Here is a 20,463-nt window from a genome sequence, read left to right as displayed (position 1 = left end):
TATCTTGGTGTTTGTTTATTAGGGTCTATTTTATTAGGGACTCTCTTCACTTCCTGGATTTGCACTGAAGTTTCTTTCCAGAGGGTGGGAAAGTTCTCTGCTATTATATCTCTGACTACATGTTCTTCCCCTTTCCCTATTTCCTCCCATTCTGGTATACCCACAATTCTTAGATTGTTTCTTTTGTCCTTCTTCATTAGATACTGGACTTTTCCTTCCAGTGCTTTGATTTTTATTTCTTTGTTGGTTTCTTGGTCATTTTTTGTTTGCAGTTTTCCTTTGAGTTCTTCAATGTGCTTCTCCAGCTCTGTGTTTCTGCTTGTAAGGCTTGTTTCTTTGTCTTTTAATTTCTTCATTTCTTCAATTATTTTTGTATGTTATCTCTCATGTTCTTTAACATTTCTTCTTTAATTTGGCTGATTTGTTCATCCATAGATTTCTTATACTTGTTAGCTAGCGTTTCTTTCATTTCTTTTATGAATTCTTGCATTTCCTTCTTCATGGCTGCTTTTATGTATCCTTCCCATGGATCTGTGCATTTTGTTGAACTTGGAAACTTGCTAGGGTTTATCTCCGTATCTCCAGATATTAGGGTTCTCCTTGACTTACCCATATTTCTTTGCATTTATTGGTGTGGTTTGGAGTGCTGTGCCTTCTAAATTCAGCCTGCTTTGGTCCCCCATGGCGTGGAGATGGGTCCCCTCCCTGAGCATGGTTCTAGAGGGGTTGTTGAATGAGCTCACTGAGGTTTGGCTCCTCTTGTGCTCTTTATGTGGCCTGATCCGTTGCTTTTCCCTTTTGTTGTCAGCTAGTGCAGGTCCTCTCCTGGGCACAATGGTGGAGGGTGCTGTTGAGCCTAGATCCTTCATCCCCCCTCCCATATCTGGAAGTCAGCCCTCCTTCAGTGGGACTGGTCAATTTTCTTCTCCTTATTCCTGCCAGCCAGTGCTGTTCTGCTCCTGGCAACAATGATTGAGAGTGCTTTTGAGCCTAGCTTTCTATCCTTCCTCCCCTATCTGGAAGTCAATGGAGCTCCGCCCCCTCCTAGCCTCAGCAAAAGAAATTCCCATAGTCAAACCCACCCAGTAACTGCCCTCAGTCCTTGGGGAGTCTCAGTCCACTCTGGGGCTCAGAGGGGTATGCTGCTCTTGGTTACCCAATGGTCCAGGTGGCAGGCCCAAGCTCACCCAGTCTATTGGTCCTAGCCCATCCCAACGGTGCAGAGTGGGTCAGGTGCAGGGTTCTCCTCACCCGTTCTGCACTCAGCTCAGGCTCAGGGGTGCGGGGTGTGGCGGCAAAAAGCCTGTCTCAGGCTCCCACGTGGAGAGTGTGGAGGTGCTGGGGAAAGCACTCACCTGTGTGCTCTCCACTCGGGCTTGGGGTTCCTAGGAGGGGCGTGGAGTGAGGCAGAAAGAATCCTGTCTGTGGCTCCCACGTGGAGAGTGTGGAGGTGTCGGGAAAAGCACTCACTGTCTCTGCTCAGGTTTGGGGCCCCTCTAGTTTTTGTTTTTTGATTCGATTTGTTTTTTGCTTCTTTTGTGTCACACCTGGCGGTGCTCGGAGAGTGCTCCTGGCTCTGTGCTCGGAGGTTGCCTCTGGTGGGCATGGAGGACCATGTGGGATGCTGGGATGTGAGCCACAGTCCTTTTGCAGGAAGGACTGACACCTTGCCTTCATGATATCCCTCCGGTCCACTTTATTCCTTCAATTATGTCTTTTATTTAATGTTTTTTAGAAACTCTTTTTTCTTTAGATATGTCTGATCATATATTTTTTTAGTTTTTGTCATGGGTCTGTTTTCTTCTCTCTCCACCCCAAATCCACCAGCAATATAATGTAGCACCACTTCTTCCTGCAAAGGCATATTAAAAATAGGGGAATTTTACCTGTAAAAACTAGCTCTTATCTACTAGGAATAAGAATTTATACTTTTTTACAACACAGAGACATCTCCCATCCTGAAGTTATGTCATGTGAACCAACCTAGACTCCAGGGAAATAGGCACCGACCGTCCACCCTTGACTTCTGAATCCCAGACATAGAAATGGCAGAGTTCTCCACAACAGGTCCAGGAAACAAATCTCCTCCAGGGCATTTGTAATGCTGCTCTGACACCAACATATGCCAGTTCTAAATTGATAACCTGACAACAAGGAAATGGGAACAACTAGACCTAAGAGGAAGTTGTCCTTCCTCACCAGCCAATGATAAGACAAAATCAGAAGGCATGTCGCCCTTTGATCTGTGCAAAAATCAAGATTGCTATATACAGATGACTGGTTGTTACAACCAGGACTAGACAGTATGCATCCCGGGACCACCACCACCAACAACAAAAAGCTCTAACCTAGCTTTTGGTCTACAATTTGTCAACAAACAAGATCTCCAATTTCAGTGGTCTGAGACAACCGCAAGTGAACAGGTCTTCCAGAAACATAACAAAAGACTCTATCCCAGGCTCCATTCTAGGAGACACATAATGACCAAGAACACCAACTACAGAAGAAGAATTAAAACAACACTGAAGAAGCAGAACTGCTAGAATCACAAAGAAAGCCTTCATCATAAGCTACATTCCTTGAGCTGCACAGTAACCAAGATCTCTAGATACAGAGGTGTGATTTTACCATCCATGATGAAGAAGAAGTCTTCCATACACCACAAAAGCACCGAGGGGAAAGTAAATGATCATGCAAGGAGTCTATAGTTAATCTCATGACAGTATACTTCAGGGATGGAGAAACTCTGTATCTCCTAGGCTGAGGCAATTCCCTCTATAATATCCCCAATAGTTACTGTGCCTATGCAGGGGGAAAAAGAAAAAAGAAAGAAAAGCACAAAATAATAATTTTTCCACATATATTTATTTATTGTTTTTTGACGTCCTTATTTTGGTGTAGATATTGAAGTTAATATCTGCCTTTTATTTTATATTATTTTCTATTTTTTTTGGTTTTTTTTGGGGGGGGGCACACCCAGCGATGCTCAGGGGTTACTCCTGGCTGCTCAGAAATAGCTCCTGGCAGGCACGGGGGAAGATATAGGACACCGGGATTCGAACCAACAACCTTTGGTCCTGGATCGGCTGCTTGCAAGGCAAACACTGCTGTGCTAATTCTCCGGGCCCATATTATTATATCTTATCTTTCTCTTTCTTTTTGCACTCCGTCATGATTTGATTTCAGAACCGAGACTAATGTGTGGTGCTTCTCGTTCTTGCTGTAGGGATCACTGATATTTAATTTGACATTTATTATTGTATTGTTATGGCATTTCAATTACCTTTTTCATGTCCTCACTCAAACTGAGGTTGATAGCCACTAGAAGGACTCCACCCATTTTCAGCATATTTTAATTTTTCTTGAATTTTTTCTTATTCTTTACCCCATTCTGTTGCTTTACTTTCCCTCAAACAAAACCACATAACTCGATTTATCTAGGTTAGCCTCTTAAATAGAGGGAGAAACAAGGAAGGGCACCAGGACCAAACAGATGTATGATCATTGATAGGAAGCTAGACAAAGAGGGAATCACCTACTCTAACAGCCTGGAGGGTGTTGCTGGGGGATATGGGTTGCAGAAAAAAACGGGGAAGGGGGAAGGACATATTTGGTGGTGGGCATTCCCCTGATTCAATGTTAATATCTACCTAAAATACTAATGTGAAAGATATGTAAGCCACTTTGATAAAAATAAAAAAAGTCAAGGATATCATTGCAGAGAATTTCCAGGAGCTGAAAAATGTGCAACCATATCCTGGTTACCAAAGTGTATCACAAAAAGAGATCTGAAGAATATCACCCCAGCACATACTATAGTCACAATAATGAATAATACAGATAGGAGTTGAATATTGAAAGCAGCAAGATTTAAAGGGGAAATTACCTGAAAAAAGGCGTCCTTAAATTTACTGCAGGTTTACCACAAACAACCCTCAAGCCCCGAATACAGTGGTGAAATATAAAGAAAAAACTGAATGAAATGAAAGCTTCACCAAGAATTCTTCACCAAGCCAGACATATTTAAAGAAATGTTACACAGCTTCACTGATAAAAGATAGCTCAGAAACTTTATGGACTCAAAACTAACCATAACAGAAGAACTAATGCATCTAATTTAAGAGAAGGTAGACCTAAAAACACAAGAAAATCCAAAAATAAAAATATAGAACATAAAAAACACCTTAATAAAAATATGATATTTAGTAAGAAATGGCTGACTGGGGATTTCCAGGTGGAGTGCTGATTGCTCTACCTGTGGAGTCTCCACCCTGCAGTGCTTCTTCTGAGGAAAGTGAGGAACTGAAGGGAGCCCTGTCCTGTGCTTCTCTGTCTTTTATGAATTCTTGAAGCTCTCCACAGAGCCCTGGGAAGCAAATCCCCCAAAAACCTGCATTCTGAAGCTACCCAGCGAGCAAGTGAGTGAGTAAGAAATAGCTGACTGTGGGGACTGCCAGGTGGATTGCTGATTGCTCTACCTGCGGAGTCTCTGCCCAGCTGTACTTCTTCTCAGAAAACTGAGAACCTGAAGGGAACCCTGTCCTGTGCTTCTCTGTCTTCTATGAATCCTTGAAGCTCTCCTCAGAGCCCTGGGAAGTGAACCCTCAAAAAAACTGGGTTCTGAAGCTACCCAGCGAGTGAGTGAGTGAGTAAGAAATGGCTGATTTTACAAGAAAGGGATAGCCGCTGAACTCTGCTGGAACTCAGAGGCCAGCACACTTATCTGCCTGTCTTCTCTGCTGTGCTCCATTTTTGGCCTGATTTTATCCTGTGTGTGGCTCATCTGCAGACGGCTTGCCTTCCCTGGAGGTGAGTTTACAAGCCCAGAAAGGGTGGAGCCAGAGGAGCACGGCTGCTCTGCTTCACTTCCGTGCACATCATTTAACCAATGAATACAACCAAAACATGTAGAAAAACCTACAATACATGTGTGACAATGGGGAAAAAATGGAGGCCAGCACCAGATATAGAGAATGATGATGGCAATCCGGATGACTTGAACATGACCAACCAACTAGTCAGTCTCTCAGATAAGGAGTTTAGAGTCACAATATGGAAGATGTTCAAAGAACTCAAAGAAAATATAGAAGAGAACACTCATAAGAATCAAGAGAATATGAAGATAGAAACCAGAAAACTCCAAACTGAAATTTCAGGTCAAATAACAGGTCTGAAAAACTCAGTAGATGAATTGAAGAAAAACATGGATGAACTTTCCTACGGGTTAACAGCAGCTGAGGATAGAATTAGTACACTGGAAGATGAGATGAATAACAATTCCATACAGCAGAAGAAATTGGAGAAAAGCCTTAAAGCAAATGATCAAACAATGGAAAAATTACTCAAAGAATGGGAACAGATGAAAATAGAAGCCTATGATTAGCTCAACAGAAACAACTTAAGGATAATTGAAGTCCCAGAGACCCAGGAAGAAAATTTCTAGGAAGAATCAACGATCAAGAACATCATTAAAGAGAAACTACCAGAGCTAATAAATACATGCGATCAAATCCTGCATGCCCACAGAGTACCAACTAAAAGAGACCCCAGAAGAAACACCCCAAGACACATCCTAATCACAATGACGAATCCCACAGATAAAGACAGAATTCTGAAAGCAGCAAGATCAAAAAGAGAAATTACATTCAAGGGAACATCCTTGAGATTTACTGCAGACTTGTCACCGGAAACACTCAAGGCCAGAAGGCAGTGGTGGGACATAGTGACAAAGCTCAATGAAATAAATGCTTCTCCTAGAATACTGCACCCAGCAAAACTCACTTTCAGGTTTGAAGGAACAATACATGGTTTCACAGACAAACAACATTTCAGAAACTTTACAGACTCAAAACCATTCTTTAAGAAATAATGAATGGCCGATTTTAAGACAAGACTGATCAACAGACACACCAAACTTTGATATAAAGATGGCACTAACTCCCTGGACAATTCTTTCTCTCAATGTCAATAGAGTAAATGCACCAGTTAAGAGACACAGAATGGCTAAATGAATCAAAAAATTCAATCCAACCTTCTGCTGCCTACAAAAAATGCAATTGAATAGTCAGAAAAAACATTGACTCAAAATAAAAGGCTTGAGGAAAATCATCCAAGCAAACAACATGCATATAAATGCTGGAGTGGCCATACTAATATCAGATGATATAAACTTTATACTTAGGAAATTTGTAAGGGACAAAAAAGGATATTTTGTGTTAATCAAGGGATATGTAGAGCAGGAGGAAATCACTCTCCCAAATATATATGCACCGAATGAGGGTCCAGCAAATTATTTAATACAATTGTTGAAAAATCTGAAAAATAATATCAATAACAACACAATAGTTGTGGGAGATCTCAACACGGCATTGTCAACAATTGACAGGTTGCCCAGACTGAAACCCAACAAGAATATACTAGACCTGAAAAGAAAAATGGAAGAAAGAGGCCTAGTAGATATATACAGTACACTCCACCCCCAGAAGTCCGGATACACATTCTTCTCTAATGTACATGGGACATTCTCCAGGATAGACTACATGCTAGCACATAAAACATAGCTCCATAATATCAAGAAAATAGAAATTTTGCAGACTACCTTTGCTGACCACAAGGCCCTGAAATTATATGTGAACTACAAAGGGACACAGAAGAAAAAATATAATACCTGGAAGTTAAACAGCCTAATACTGAATAACAAGTGGGTCCGAGATGAAATCAAAGAAGAAATCTAAACCTTCCTAGAAACAAATGACAATGGACACACAAACTATCAGAACCTATGGGACACAACAAAAGAGGTACTGAGAGGAGTATTTATAGCTTTGCAAGCACAGATCAGGAAAGAAGAAGGGGCATACCTGAATAGCTTAATGACGCAGCTCATAGAATTAGAAAGTCCTCAACAAAAGGGCCCAAAAATAGGGAGACAGAAGAAAATAACAAAGCTGAGAGCAGAAATCAATGAAGTGGAAACCCGAAAAACAATCAAAAATATCAACAAAAGCAGAAGTTGGTTCTTTGAGAAAATAAACAAGATTGACAGACAACTGGGAAAACTAACAAGAAAGAGAGAGAGAGAAACTTGATAACTCGTATTAGGAATGAAAAAAGAGAGATCACTACTGATATGACAGAGATCCAAAGGGTAATCAGAAACTACTTTGAGAAACTCTATGCCACTAAAAATGAAAACCTGGAAGAAATGGATAAATTTTTGGATTCTTTTAATCTTCCACAGTTGAATGAAGAGGATGTAGCATATATAAATACACCCATCAATATTGAGAAAATTAAGACAGTAATCAAATGTCTGCCCAAAAACAAAAGTCCAGGCCCAGATCTATTTATTAATGAATTCTTTCAAACCTTTCAAGAGGAACTTCTACCAATCCTGGCAAGACTCTTTAATGAAATCGAAAAAACAGGAACACTTCCAAATAGCTTTTATGAAGCCAACATCACCTTGATACCTAAACCAAACAGAGATGCTACCAAAAAAGAAAATTACAGACCAATATTGCTGATGAACACAGATGCAAAGATCCTCAACAAAATCTTGGCAAATAGGATTCAATGCCTCATTAAGATAATCCATGAGAGACCCCAAACCTCAGCGGAGAACGAACTGGGGGAGTGCCCCGCTCCCACGTGGACGCACGCCCCAGAGCCAGGGACCCCAAACCCCAGTGGAAAACGGACCGGGAGAGTGCCCCGCTCCCACGTGGACACCCGCCCCAGAGCCAGGGACCCCAAACCCAGCGGAGAACAGACCAGGAAAGAGCCCCGCTCCCACGTGGACGCCAACCCCAGAGCCAGGGACCCCAAACCCAGCCGAGAACAGACCGGGGGAGTGCCCCGCTCCCACGTGGACGCCTGCCCCAGAGCCAGGGACCCCAAACCCCAGCGGAGAACAGACTGGGGGAGTGCCCCGCACCCACGTGGACACCCGTCCCAGAGCCAGGGACCCCAGACTCAGTGGAGAACAGACCGGGTGAGTGCCCCGCTCCCACGTGGACGCCCGTCCCAGAGACAGGGACCCCAAACCCAGCAGAGAACGGACCGGGGGAGTGCCCCACTCCCACGTGGACACCCGTCCCAGAGCCAGGGACCCCAAACCCAGTGGAGAACAGATCGGGGGAGTGCCCCGCTCCCACGTGGATGCCCATCCCAGAGACAGGGACCCCAAGCCCGAGTGGAGAGCGGACTGGGCAAGTCCTTCCCACCCATGTGGACGCCCAGCCCCGCAGCAGTGCGCCAATCCAAGCAAGCTGCCCCAGGGACCCCAAGCCTGAGTGGAAGGTAGGAGGGGGGAGGAGAATCCTTCACCTAGACCCACTTTGCGCCACTGGGACAGGCTAGCAGCAACAGACTGGGTGAGATTGGGTTGGCCACATGGACCCTTGGGTGACCTAGAGCAGTCCACCCCCCCCCCCGAGCCCTGGAACAGACCTGGGACTCCCCAAGGCTGAGGGCAGAGCCTGCAGGGTTTGGCCGAGGGAATTTTTTTCAGCAGAGGCTTGGAGGGGGCGAAGCTCCACAAACTCCCAGAGAGAGGAGGGAAGACAGAGAGCTAGGCTCAATAGCACCAGCAACAATTGTGGCCAGGAGCGGAACTGCACCGCTGACAGAAATATGGAGCAGAAAAGTGACAAGGCTGACCTCTAAGTAGCAAAGGGGAGAAGAAAGAGCTAGGTTCAACAAGCCCCCTCTAGAACCACCCTCAGGAAAGGGACCCATCATCACGCCACAGGGGACCAAAGCAGGCCGAATTTAGAAGGCACAGCACTCCAAAGCACGCCATTAAATACAAAGAAATATGCGTAAATCATGGAGAACTCTAATAGCTGGAGATACTGTGACAAACCCTAGCAAGTTTCCAAGTCCACCAAAACGCAGAGATCCATGGAAGAAGACCTAAAAGCGGCCATGAGGAAGGAAATGCAAGAGTTAATAAAAGAAATGAAAGAAACCCTAGCTACCGAGTATAAGAAATCCATTGATGAACGAATCAGCCAAATTAAAGAAGAAATGTTAAAGAACATGAGAGATTTCATACAAAAAGAAATGAAGGAATTAAAAGACAAAGTAACAAGCCTTACGAGCAGAAACACAGAGTTGGAGAAGCACATTGAAGAACTCGAAGGAAAACTGCAAACAAAAAATGATCAAGAAACCAACAAAGAAATAAAAGGCAAAGCACTGGAAGGAAAAATCCAATATCTAATGAAGAAGGAGAAAAGAAACAATCTAAGAATTGTGGGTATACCAGAAGGGAGGAAATAGGGAAAGGGGAAGAACAGGTAGTCAAGGAGATAATAACAGAGAACTTTCCCAACCTCTGGGAAGAAACTTCAGGGCAAATCCAGGAAGTCAAGAGAATCCCTAATAAAATAGACCCTAATAAACCAACACCAAGATATATAATAATCCAAATGGCTAAAAACAAAGAGAAAGAGGAACTCCTTGAAGCAATAAGGGAGAAAAAAACTCAAGTACAAAGGAAAGGACATAAGAATCAAACCAGATCTCCCATTTGAAATAAATCAAGCAAAAAGACAGTGGAATGACATATTTAAACAACTGAATGAAAGAAATTTCCAACCCAGGGTCCAATACCCAGCAAAACTATCATTCATATGGGAGGGCAGACTAAAAACATTCTAAAACAAGAACGAACTTGAACTATTTGTGCAAACTAAGCCAATCTTAAACGACCTACTCAGAGACGAAATACACAATCCAAACCCCCGATTGTAACAACAACCACTCCACACAATACAACTACACAACAGTCCTCTCTCTTAATAATTTCCCTAAATGTTAACGGACTAAACTCTCTAATTAAAAGACACATAGTAGAGAACTGGGTTAGGAAAAATAAACCGGACATCTGCTGTCTGCAAGAAACACACAGACAAGTACAGGATAAGCACTGGCTTAGAATAAAAGGATGGAAAGTAATTATACAGGCCAATGGAAAACAAAAAAGAACAGGGACAGCCATTCTTGTATCAGACCAAATTGCATTCAATCTCAAGAAAGTGTTCAAAGACAAAGAGGGTCACTATCTACTGATCAGGGGAACATTAGATAAAGAAGTACTAACCCTGGTCAATATCTATGCACCTAACATAGAGCCAGCAAAATATGTGAGGCAACTGCTTGCAAACCTGGATAAACACATGAAGGGAAATGTGATAATAGTAGGGGACCTCAATACTCCACTATCACCACTGGACAGATCCACCAAACAGAAAAATAGCAAAGCAAGAAGAGCCCTACTTGAAAAATTAGAAGATCTAGGGCTAATAGACTTATATAGAGTCCTCCATCCCCAGAAAGCAGAATACACATTCTTCTCAAGCCCACATGGATCCTTCTTCAGAATAGACCATGTCTTAAGATACAAAGCCAACCTATATAAGACCGCAAATGTAAGGATCATTAGAAGTACCCTATCAGATCACTATGCAATAGAGGTCAAAATTGACTCCAAGAAGAAACAATGGAGAAAAACTAATACCTGGAGATTAAACAACATGCTGCTCAACAACAGCTGGATCAAAGAACAACTCAAGGAAGAAAGAAAACGATTCATTGAGACAAATGATAATGAGGAAACAACTTGTCAAAATTTATGGGACACAGCGAAAGCAGTAATTAGGGGGAAACTCATAGCAATACAGGCCTATGTCAAGAAACAGGAAAAAAATAAAATCAACAGTTTAAACGATCACCTCAAGGAATTGGAACGGCAGCAGCAGAGAAATCCAACCACGAGCAGAAGGCAAGAAATAATAAAAAACCAGAGCAGAAATAAACAACATAGAAACTAAGAAAACAATACAAAAAATCAATGAAGCCAGGAGTTGGTTTTTCGAAAAAATAAACAAGATAGACAAATCACTGGCAAAACTCACCAAAAAAAAGAGGGAGAACACCAAAATCAGTAGGATCACAAATGAAAGGGGAGAGATTACAACAGAACCCCAAGAAATACAACATATCATGAGATCATACTATGAACAACTACACTCAATTAGGCTAAAGAACCCAGCAGAAATCGACAGATTCCTAAAAATATACCATCTTCCAAGACTGGAAAAGGAAGAACTAGAAAGCCTAAATAGACCAATCACCTCAGAAGAAATAGAAGATGTAATTAAGAAACTCCATAAGACCAAAAGTCCAGGCCCAAATAGATTTACAGGTGAATTCTACCAAACATTTCGAGAAGACCTACTACCACTTTTCCATAGGCTCTTCCAAACCATAGAGAAAAGAGGAATCTTCCCCAATTCCTTTGATGAGCCCAATATCACACTCATTCCCAAAGATGGCAAAGACACCACCAAAAAGGAAAACTACAGACCAATCTCACTAATGAACATAGATGCAAAGGTACTCAACAAAATCTTAGCAAACTGAATCCAGCACTTCATCAAAAAGATCATATACATCATGACCAAGTGGGATTTATACCAGGAATGCAAGGTTGGTTCAACATATGCAAATCAATCAACATTATACATCACATCAACAACAAGAAAGACAAAAACCACATGATCATTTAAATCAATGCAGAGAAGGCGTTTGACAAAATCCAACACCCTTTCATGTTAAAGACACTCAGCAAAATAGGGTTAGAAGGATCCTTCTGCACCTCAAAATAAATAGCGCCCAGGATACAAGAGCCCCCCACTGAGTGGGAGAAACTATTCACCCAATACCCATTAGACAAGAGGCTAATCTCTAAAATATACAAGGCACTGACAGAACTTTACAAGAAAAAAACATCTAATCCCATCAAAAAATGGGAGAAGAAGGGGGGGCCCTTTTAAAAAAAAGAAAAAAAATGGGAGAAGAAATGAACAGACTCTTTGACAAAGAAGAAATACACATGGCCAAAAGACACATGAAAAAATGTTCCACATCACTAATCATCAGGGAGATGCAAATCAAAACAACTATGAGGTACCACCTCACACCCCTGAGATTGGCACACATCACAAATAACGAGAACAAGCAGTGCTAGTGGTGATGTGGAGAGAAAGGAACTCTTATCCACTGCTGGTGGGAATGCTGTCTAGTTCAACCTTTATGGAAAGCGATATGGAGATTCCTCCAAAAACTGGAAATCGAGCTCCCATATGACCCAGCTTACCACTCCTAAGAATATACCCCAGGAACACAAAAATACAATACAAAAATCCCTTCCATACACCTATATTCATTGCAGCACTATTTACGATAGCAAGACTCTGGAAATAGCCAAGATACCCTTCAACAGATGAATGGCTAAAGAATCTGTGGTACATATGTGCAACTGAATATTATGCAGCTGTCAGGAGAGATGAAGTCATGAAATTTTCCTATACATGGATGTACGTGGAATCTATTATGCTGAGTGAAATAAGTCAGAGAGAGAGAGAAAGATGTAGAATGATCTTACTCATCTATAGGTTTTAAGAAAAATGAAAGACATTCTTGCAATAATAACTTTCAGACACAAAAGAGAAAAGAGGTGGAAGTTACAGCTCACCTCATGAAGCTCACCACAAAGAGGGATGAGTTTAGTTAGAGAAATAACTATGTTTTGAAATATCCTAATAATGAGAATGTACAAGGGAAATAGAAAGCCTGTCTAAAGTACAGGCGGGGGTTGGGTGGGGAGGAGGGAGATTTGGGACATTGGTGATGGGAATGTTGCACTGGTGATGGGTGTTGTTCTTTACATGACTGAAACCCAAACGCAATCATGTATGTAATAAAGTTGTTTAAATAAAAAAATTTAAGAAATAAAATATGATATTTATTTTTATCACAATAATCCCTCCCATTGTCAATGGGCAAAATGCATTGTCAATGGACGAAATATATAGAGTAGCAAAATAGATAAAAAATTGAATTGATCATTTTTCTGTCTGTAAAAAACAAATCTGAATAGTCAGAGAAATATAGACTAAAACGAAATTTTGGAGAACAATCATTCAAGAAAAAATGTGTCTCAAAAAGTTTGGAATGACCATACTATTAAATGGCTTAGGCTTTACAAATAGAAAGACTATAGAGACAGATATGGGCATTTGTTCCTAATCAAATAATGTGTATGCCAAGACATCTAAGTCAATGACTGGCTGGAAAATACTTAAAACATATCAATAAACTTGAAGAAAGACATCAACAGCAAGACATTAATAGTGGGTTACTTCAACAACCACCTTATCACCCCTTAATAAGTCAATAAGGCTAATACATAACAATAATATACAGTCTCTGGAGGAAGAATCAGAAGAGGATGGCTTAATAGATATATAGAAAGCTCTTTATCTCTAGATATTTGGAAACACATTATTACACAATGCACACGGGTTATTTTCTAATATTGACCACATTATTGGCTATAAAATATACCTCAATAAAGTCAAGAAAAAACAAATTGTATAAGCTCATTTTCTCAGATTATAATACACTGAATAATACAGTTTTCAGTTATTTTGGTTTCAGAAATTATTAGTGAGATAGGATGTATCTATAAATATGTTCGTTAATTTGCTGTTTCATGGACACTAAGTCAGTTTTCATTACTACATTAAAATCTCTATATATTTTTGTATATATTCTCTTATATACATATCAAGTTTTTTTGTGAAGATACATGTACTCAAATAAAGTTGCATACAATATTTTTTAGAAGTCAGTCTGTTGAAATGGCTGTTCTGGAGGAACAGTTAAATAAAATTAAATTTCAGAAATTAATAAGCTCTCTAAAAACAGGTTTATGAAAAATTAATTTTTATAAAGGAAAAATAAATACAAAGTGGAGCAAGGAAAACATCTTCAAAAAGTGATGTTGGGAAAACTGGTCAACTACATGAAAAAATGAACACAGATCTCTTCATAACACAATGCACAAAGATCAGATCAAACTGTATTGAAGACTTTGATATCAGACCTAATGGCATAATGCCCATAGAGTAAAACTTGGGCAGAAAACTCATGAAATTGGAACTAAAGGCTTATTAAAAGATAAAACACAAGTGGACAAGCAAGTGGAAGCAAAGACAAACAAACGGACTACATTAGACGCAGAACCTTCTGCACTTCAAAGAAAATAGTGACTAAGATACAAATGTCACTCATAACATGAGAGAAACTATTCACCCAATACCATTCAGAGACAGAGTTAGTATCTAATATATATGAGGCCCTGATTGAATTTTACAAGAGAAATAACATCTAACCCTATCAAAATGTTGTGAGAAGAAATGAACATATATTTTCTCAATGAAGAAATACAGATGGCCAAAATTCACATGAAAAAATGCTTCTCATCTCTAATTATCATGAAATTAAAAAGCAAAACTACAATGAGATACTAACTTACACTGCAGAGTGTAGCATACAATAAAAAAAAACATGAACAACCAGTGTTTTCTGGGAGAAAGGAATATTCATTTACTTCTGGTGGTAATGCATACTGCTTCACTGTTTTGGGGAAAAATATGGCCATTTCTCACAAAGCTAGAAATTGACCTTCCTTTTGATCCAGAAATACCACTCTTTGAATATACACTTGTAACACCCACCAAAAACAATACAAAAATGCTCTCTGTACTCCCATGCTCAGCACAACACTATTTACAACAGTCAAAATCTGGTGAACCCTGGTGCCTGACAACAGATAAGAAGCTGGTCAATCTACAGAATGAATACTATTCAGCCATTAGGAAAATTAAGTCATGAAATTTGCAGTGGTAGCCCAATGACTGACTTTATGATTTGTGTATAGGGTAAACAGTTTATATTGAGGGTACTGCATGGTTCTCTAAGTAACCTGAGACTCATTTGCAAATAAAGGACTGGGATTAGGCCTCAAGGTTCTGTTGTGATCAGACAAATAAACAAAAACTCATGAAGTCCAAGAATATTATATCGTAGTTATATCTAAGTGAAAATGATTAAGTTAATATATGAAAGGGATAGGAGATAGAGGGAATGAGAACAGATTTGTATTTATTGATATATTGCTACTATAATTTTGGTGCAAGAATCGGTGACATTTATATACATGCCAAAATATAAAGAAAAACCCTTGAAATTTTATGAAGTCAAATATAGAGCACAAGACTTTTACCGAGGAATTTTTTTTTATCTTATGTCTATTTCGTACCCTGGCATTGTTGTCTGCTGAGAACAGAACTTCTAGTATTAGTCTTTGTTGATTCAGTAATGCAAAACTGCAATTCACAAGTGAAAAATTATTAACAGCACAGCTTGGTAAGAGAATGAATACAAATTTAGTGCCTATCCTCTGAAAATTATATAGTCAACAGTTAGATTCATTTGATCTGCTTCTTTCTATGAAGATATAAGATAAAATATTTCTTAACAGATAAAAACATTTTTCAGCATTTGTAGTCTTGTTTGATTCTTAAGCATTATATATGCCAACAATGTGGGGTCAACACAGAGTTGTGACTTTGTAGCCATTACTAGAATCAGGTTTCAATACAAAAGTATAGATTTTTTTTATAGTGAGAGTAGTGAGATGAATCAAAGAAGAGTTCGATCACAAATATGTAACTGCTTTATTTCATTCTCAGAAATACTGCAAAAGTGTTTTAGTCCCCTCTGTATGCAGTGTCCTGCAAAAGGAATTTTGCCAATAACTTTCTGACTAATTATAATAATTGCAATGCAATCCAGAAATGCAAGTTACTATATAAGAGTAAGCAATGAATGGTTATTAATATAGCCTCAAAGGAAAATTTAAAACACAAAATAAACACTAGCAAATAATATGTGAATAAACATTTCCTGTGGCCAGGAAAATGGCAAAGGTGAGGAAGAAATATGGCACTTACCAAGTAGAGAGAGAAAAAAAATGATATGTTAACATGACAAATTTGGCTGAAATGGCAGCTTAATGGGTAAGACACTTGCCTTGCAAGCAGACAACCTGAGCTCAGTCCCAGACACTAGATATGGACCTTTTAGTACTTCCAGGAGTGATCCCTGAACACAGAACCGGGAGTAATTCCTGAGCACCAAAGAGTGTGTCCATTAAAACAAACAAAATAGTGTAAAATATTGAAAGAAGATATATAGCACCTGACCATTTCACCAAATTGTGAAGTATATAGATGGCACTTGCAATCATCTTACCTGAAAGATATCTCAATAGGTCCTTGTTTATTAGATCTATCCTTTGAAATTAGCAAAAGAGCTAATAAATTCGTGGAGTTTTTCTTTTTTTAAAATGATGTCTTTATTTAAACACGTGATTAAAAACATGATTGTAGTTGGGTTTCAGTTATAAAAAGAACACTCCCCTTCACCAGTGCAACATTCTCATCACCAATGCCTCATTCGCCCCTACTCCACCTGTATTCTAAATATGCTTTCTATATCTCTCACACACTACCATTATCATGGTACCTGTCAGTGTAGTTATTTCTCTTACTGAACTCACCACTATTTCTGATAAGCTTCATACCATGGGCTAGTCCTTCCAGCCCATATCGCAATTATCTGTGTATTAAGACAATAATATCTCTTATTTTTATTAAAATCCATTGATGAGTGAGACTATACTGTGTATATCTCTCTCTGACTTACTTCATTCAGCATAATAGATGTTATGTATATGCATTTATAGAAAAATTTCATCTCTCTTGATGGCTGAATAATATTCCATTATGTATATGTACCAGCATCTCTTTATCCACTTGTCTATTGAAGGGCATATTGTTTGTTTCCAGAGTCTGGCTACTATAAATAGTACTGCAAAGAATACAGTTGTGAGGAAGGCATTTTTGTATTGCATTTTTGAGTTCCAATTGCAAGGAGTGGTATAGCTGGATCATATAGGAGCTCAATTTTAAGTTTTATTTGAGGACTCTCCATATTGTTTTCCATAAGGGCTGGACTAGATGGCATTCCCACCAGCAGTGAATGAGAGTTCCTTTATCCCCACATCCACCAGCACTGGTTGTTCTTGTTCTTTTTGATGTGGCCAGTCTCTGTGGCATGAGATGGTACCTCATAGTTCTTTTGATTTGCATCTCCAATGATGTGGAACATTTTTCCATTTGTGTTTTGAGGATTTGTATTTATTCTTTAAGGAATTGTCTGTTCATTTCTTGTCCCCATTTTTTGATGGAGTTAGATTATTTTTCTCTTGTTAAGTTCTGTCAGTACCTTGTATATCTTATCTGATGGGTATTGGGTGAAAAGCTTCTCCCTTTGAGTGAGTGGCTTTTTTAATGCTAGGCATTATTTTTTTTTTTTTTGTGGTTTTTGGGTCACACCCGGCAGTGCTCAGGGGTTATTCCTGGCTCCAGGCTCAGAAATTGCTCCTGGCAGGCACGGGAGGACCATATATGGGACGCTGGGATTCGAACCGATGACCTCCTGCATGAGAGGCAAACGCCTTACCTCCATGCTATCTATTTTTTTAAGGTGCAGAAGCTTCTCAGAGTAAAGTCCCATCTTTTTTTATCTCTGCTTCAATTGTTTGGAGAGTTCTGTTTCCTCCTTGAAGATACCTTTAGTCTCAATGTCTTGGAGTGGTTTGTCTAAATATTGTTCTATATACCTTATAAAGGGTTGAATATCAAGGTCTTTAATTAATTTGCATTTGACTTTTGTGCAAGGTGTTAGATAGATATCTGAGTTTGTTTTCTTTTTTGCAAGTGGCTAACCAGTTGTCCTAACACCACTTGTTGAAGCTTTCTTTGCTCCATTTGCATTTATTGACACTTTATCAAATATTAATTTATTGCATGTCTGGGAGACATTTTTTGAATATTATAGTGTATTCCACTGATCTTAGTGTCTGTTTTAATTGAAATACCATGCTGTTTTGATGACTATAGCTTTATAATACAGTTTAAAGTTGGGGAAAGTGATGCCTCCCATATTTCTTTTCCCAAGAATTGCTTTAGCTATTTGAGGGTATTTTTTTGTTCCAGATGAATTTCAGGATTGTTTGATCCAATTCTTTAAAGAAAGTCATGGGTATCCATAGAGGGATTGCATTAAATCTGTACTATGCTTTGGGGAGTATTGCCATTTTAATGATGGTAATCCTCCCAATCCATGAGCAGGATTGTGTCTCTATTACCTTGTGTCTTCTTTTATTACTTGAAGCAGAGTTTTTTAGTTTCCTTGTATAGGTCCTTCATATCTTAAGTTAAGTTCACTCATATATATATATATATATATTTTTATATATATATATATATATATACACATTTTGTGTGACACTAATGTGAATGGTTTTGGGGGGATTTTGTTTTGGGGGCTATACCTGTTGATTCTCAGGTGTTACTCTTGGCTATGCACTCAGAAATAGCCCCTAGCCTGGGGGACCATATGAGATACTGAGAGATCTAACCATGGTTCGTCCTAGGTTAGCCTCCAGCAAGGCAAGTGCCCTACCATTGCACCACCTCTCTGGTTCGAGAATTGTTTTTTTTGTTTTTTGTTTTTTGTTTTGCTTTTGGTTTTTTTTTGGGGGGGGGCGTGGGTCACACTCAGCAGCCATCAGTTTACTCCTGGCTCTATGCTCAGAAATCGCTCCTGGTAGGCTCAAGGGACCATATGGGATGCTAGAATTTGAACCACCATTCTTCTGCATGCAAGGCAAATGCCCTACCTCCATGCTATCTCTCTGGCCCCATGTTATTTTACCTCATTCTCTTCTTTATCATTATTGGTGTATAAGGTCATTGAATTTTGCTTGCTAATTTTGTAGTCTGCCACATTGCTATATGAATCTATTGTTTCTAGAAGATTTTTGGTAGAGTCTTCAGGGTTTTCTAAATATAGTATCATGTCATCTGCAAACAGTGGGTGCTTGAGGTCTCACACTGTTATTGTATTGCTCTTGATATCTTCTTTCATATTTGTAAACAGTTGTATTAAATATTTTACTGGCTCCTTATTGGGTGCATATATGTTTAGGAGTGTGACTTCTTTCTGTTATTCATATACCTTAATAAGTACAAAATGTCCATTTTTGTACTGTATTACTTTTCTGTGCCTAAAATTTGTGTCATTTCTTATTAATATGGCCACTCCAGCTTTTGTAAGGGAGTTGTTTGCTTCAATGGTTTTCCTCCAGCCTTTGATTTTGAGTCTATGTTTTTTATGACTATTCAGATATGTTTCTTGTAGGCAGCAGAATATAGGGTTCAGCTTTTTGATCCATTTTGCCACACTGTGTTTTTTTAACAGGTGCATTTAGTCCATTGATGGAGAGAGATAATCATCATGGGAATTAGAGTCATCTTTTTGTAGAAGTTTTGTGTATCTTAAGACCTGTATTATTATTTTTTTGGCTTTTGGACAACATCTAATGACTCTCAGGTGTTACTCCTGGCTATGTGCACATAAATTGCTCCTGATGAGGAGTACTATATGAAATGCTGGGAATTGAACACTGGTTCTTTCTGGATCGGTGTGTGCAAGGCAAATGCCTTACTGCTGTGTGATTGCTTCATCCCCAGGCCGATCTTGTCTTAAAGCAGACCTTTCAGTTTTTCTTTCAAGGCTGATTTTGAGTCTGTAAAGTTTCTGTGCTGTTGTTTATCCATGAAGCTATGTATACTTCCTTCAAACCAAAAAGGGAGTCTGTCTGAGTGCAGTATTCTAGGCGAAGCATATATTTTATTGAGTTTTTTCACTATATCCACCACTGTCTTCAGGCCTTGATTTTTTGTGACAGGTCTGCTGTAAATCTTAAGGATGCTCCTTTGATTCTATCCCTGTCTATAAGATTCGTCATTGTGACTAGGAGGTGTCTTGGGGTGCTTTCCTTCTGGTCTCTTTTAGCTTGTAGCCTTCGGGCATGTCGGATTTGTTTTCTTGCTGTCTTTAGCTCTGGGGGTTTCTCTGCAATTATGCAATTGACTGTTGTTGCTTCCTAAGGATTATCTTCTTGGGTCCCTGTGACTCCAATGATTCTTATGTTGTTTCTGTTGAGCTTATCAGAGACATCTGTTTTCATCAGTTCTCATTCTTTGAGTTATTTTTTTTTCTAGTCTGCCATTTGTCTTAAGGCTTTTTTCCAGTCTCTTCTGTTGTGTGGAGTTGTTCTGCATCTCATCTTCCAGTCTTGGATTTTTTCAAACATCTGCATCTACAATGATCTTTAAAAAGAGTTTGTGAACTTTAAGAATCACTTCTCAGGGCCAGAGAGATAGCACAGTGATGGGGCATTTGTCTTGCATGTGTTTGACCTGGAATGGACCTAGGTTTGATTCCTGATATGGTTCCATGATTTCTGAGAACGGAGCCAGGAGTAAACCATGAGAGATTCTGGATGTGGCACATTAAAAAAATCATTTTTCAATTACGTATAGAAATTTGTTAGTCTCATGTGTAAGTGCTCCAATTATTTTTAATAATTTATCATTTAGCAGCTTATCTCTTAGGTATATTTATAAATTTGGA

Source organism: Suncus etruscus, chromosome X (genome assembly GCF_024139225.1).
Source record: "Suncus etruscus isolate mSunEtr1 chromosome X, mSunEtr1.pri.cur, whole genome shotgun sequence".
NCBI classification, from domain to species: domain Eukaryota; kingdom Metazoa; phylum Chordata; class Mammalia; order Eulipotyphla; family Soricidae; genus Suncus; species Suncus etruscus.
Note: the sequence above shows the minus strand (reverse complement) of the source record.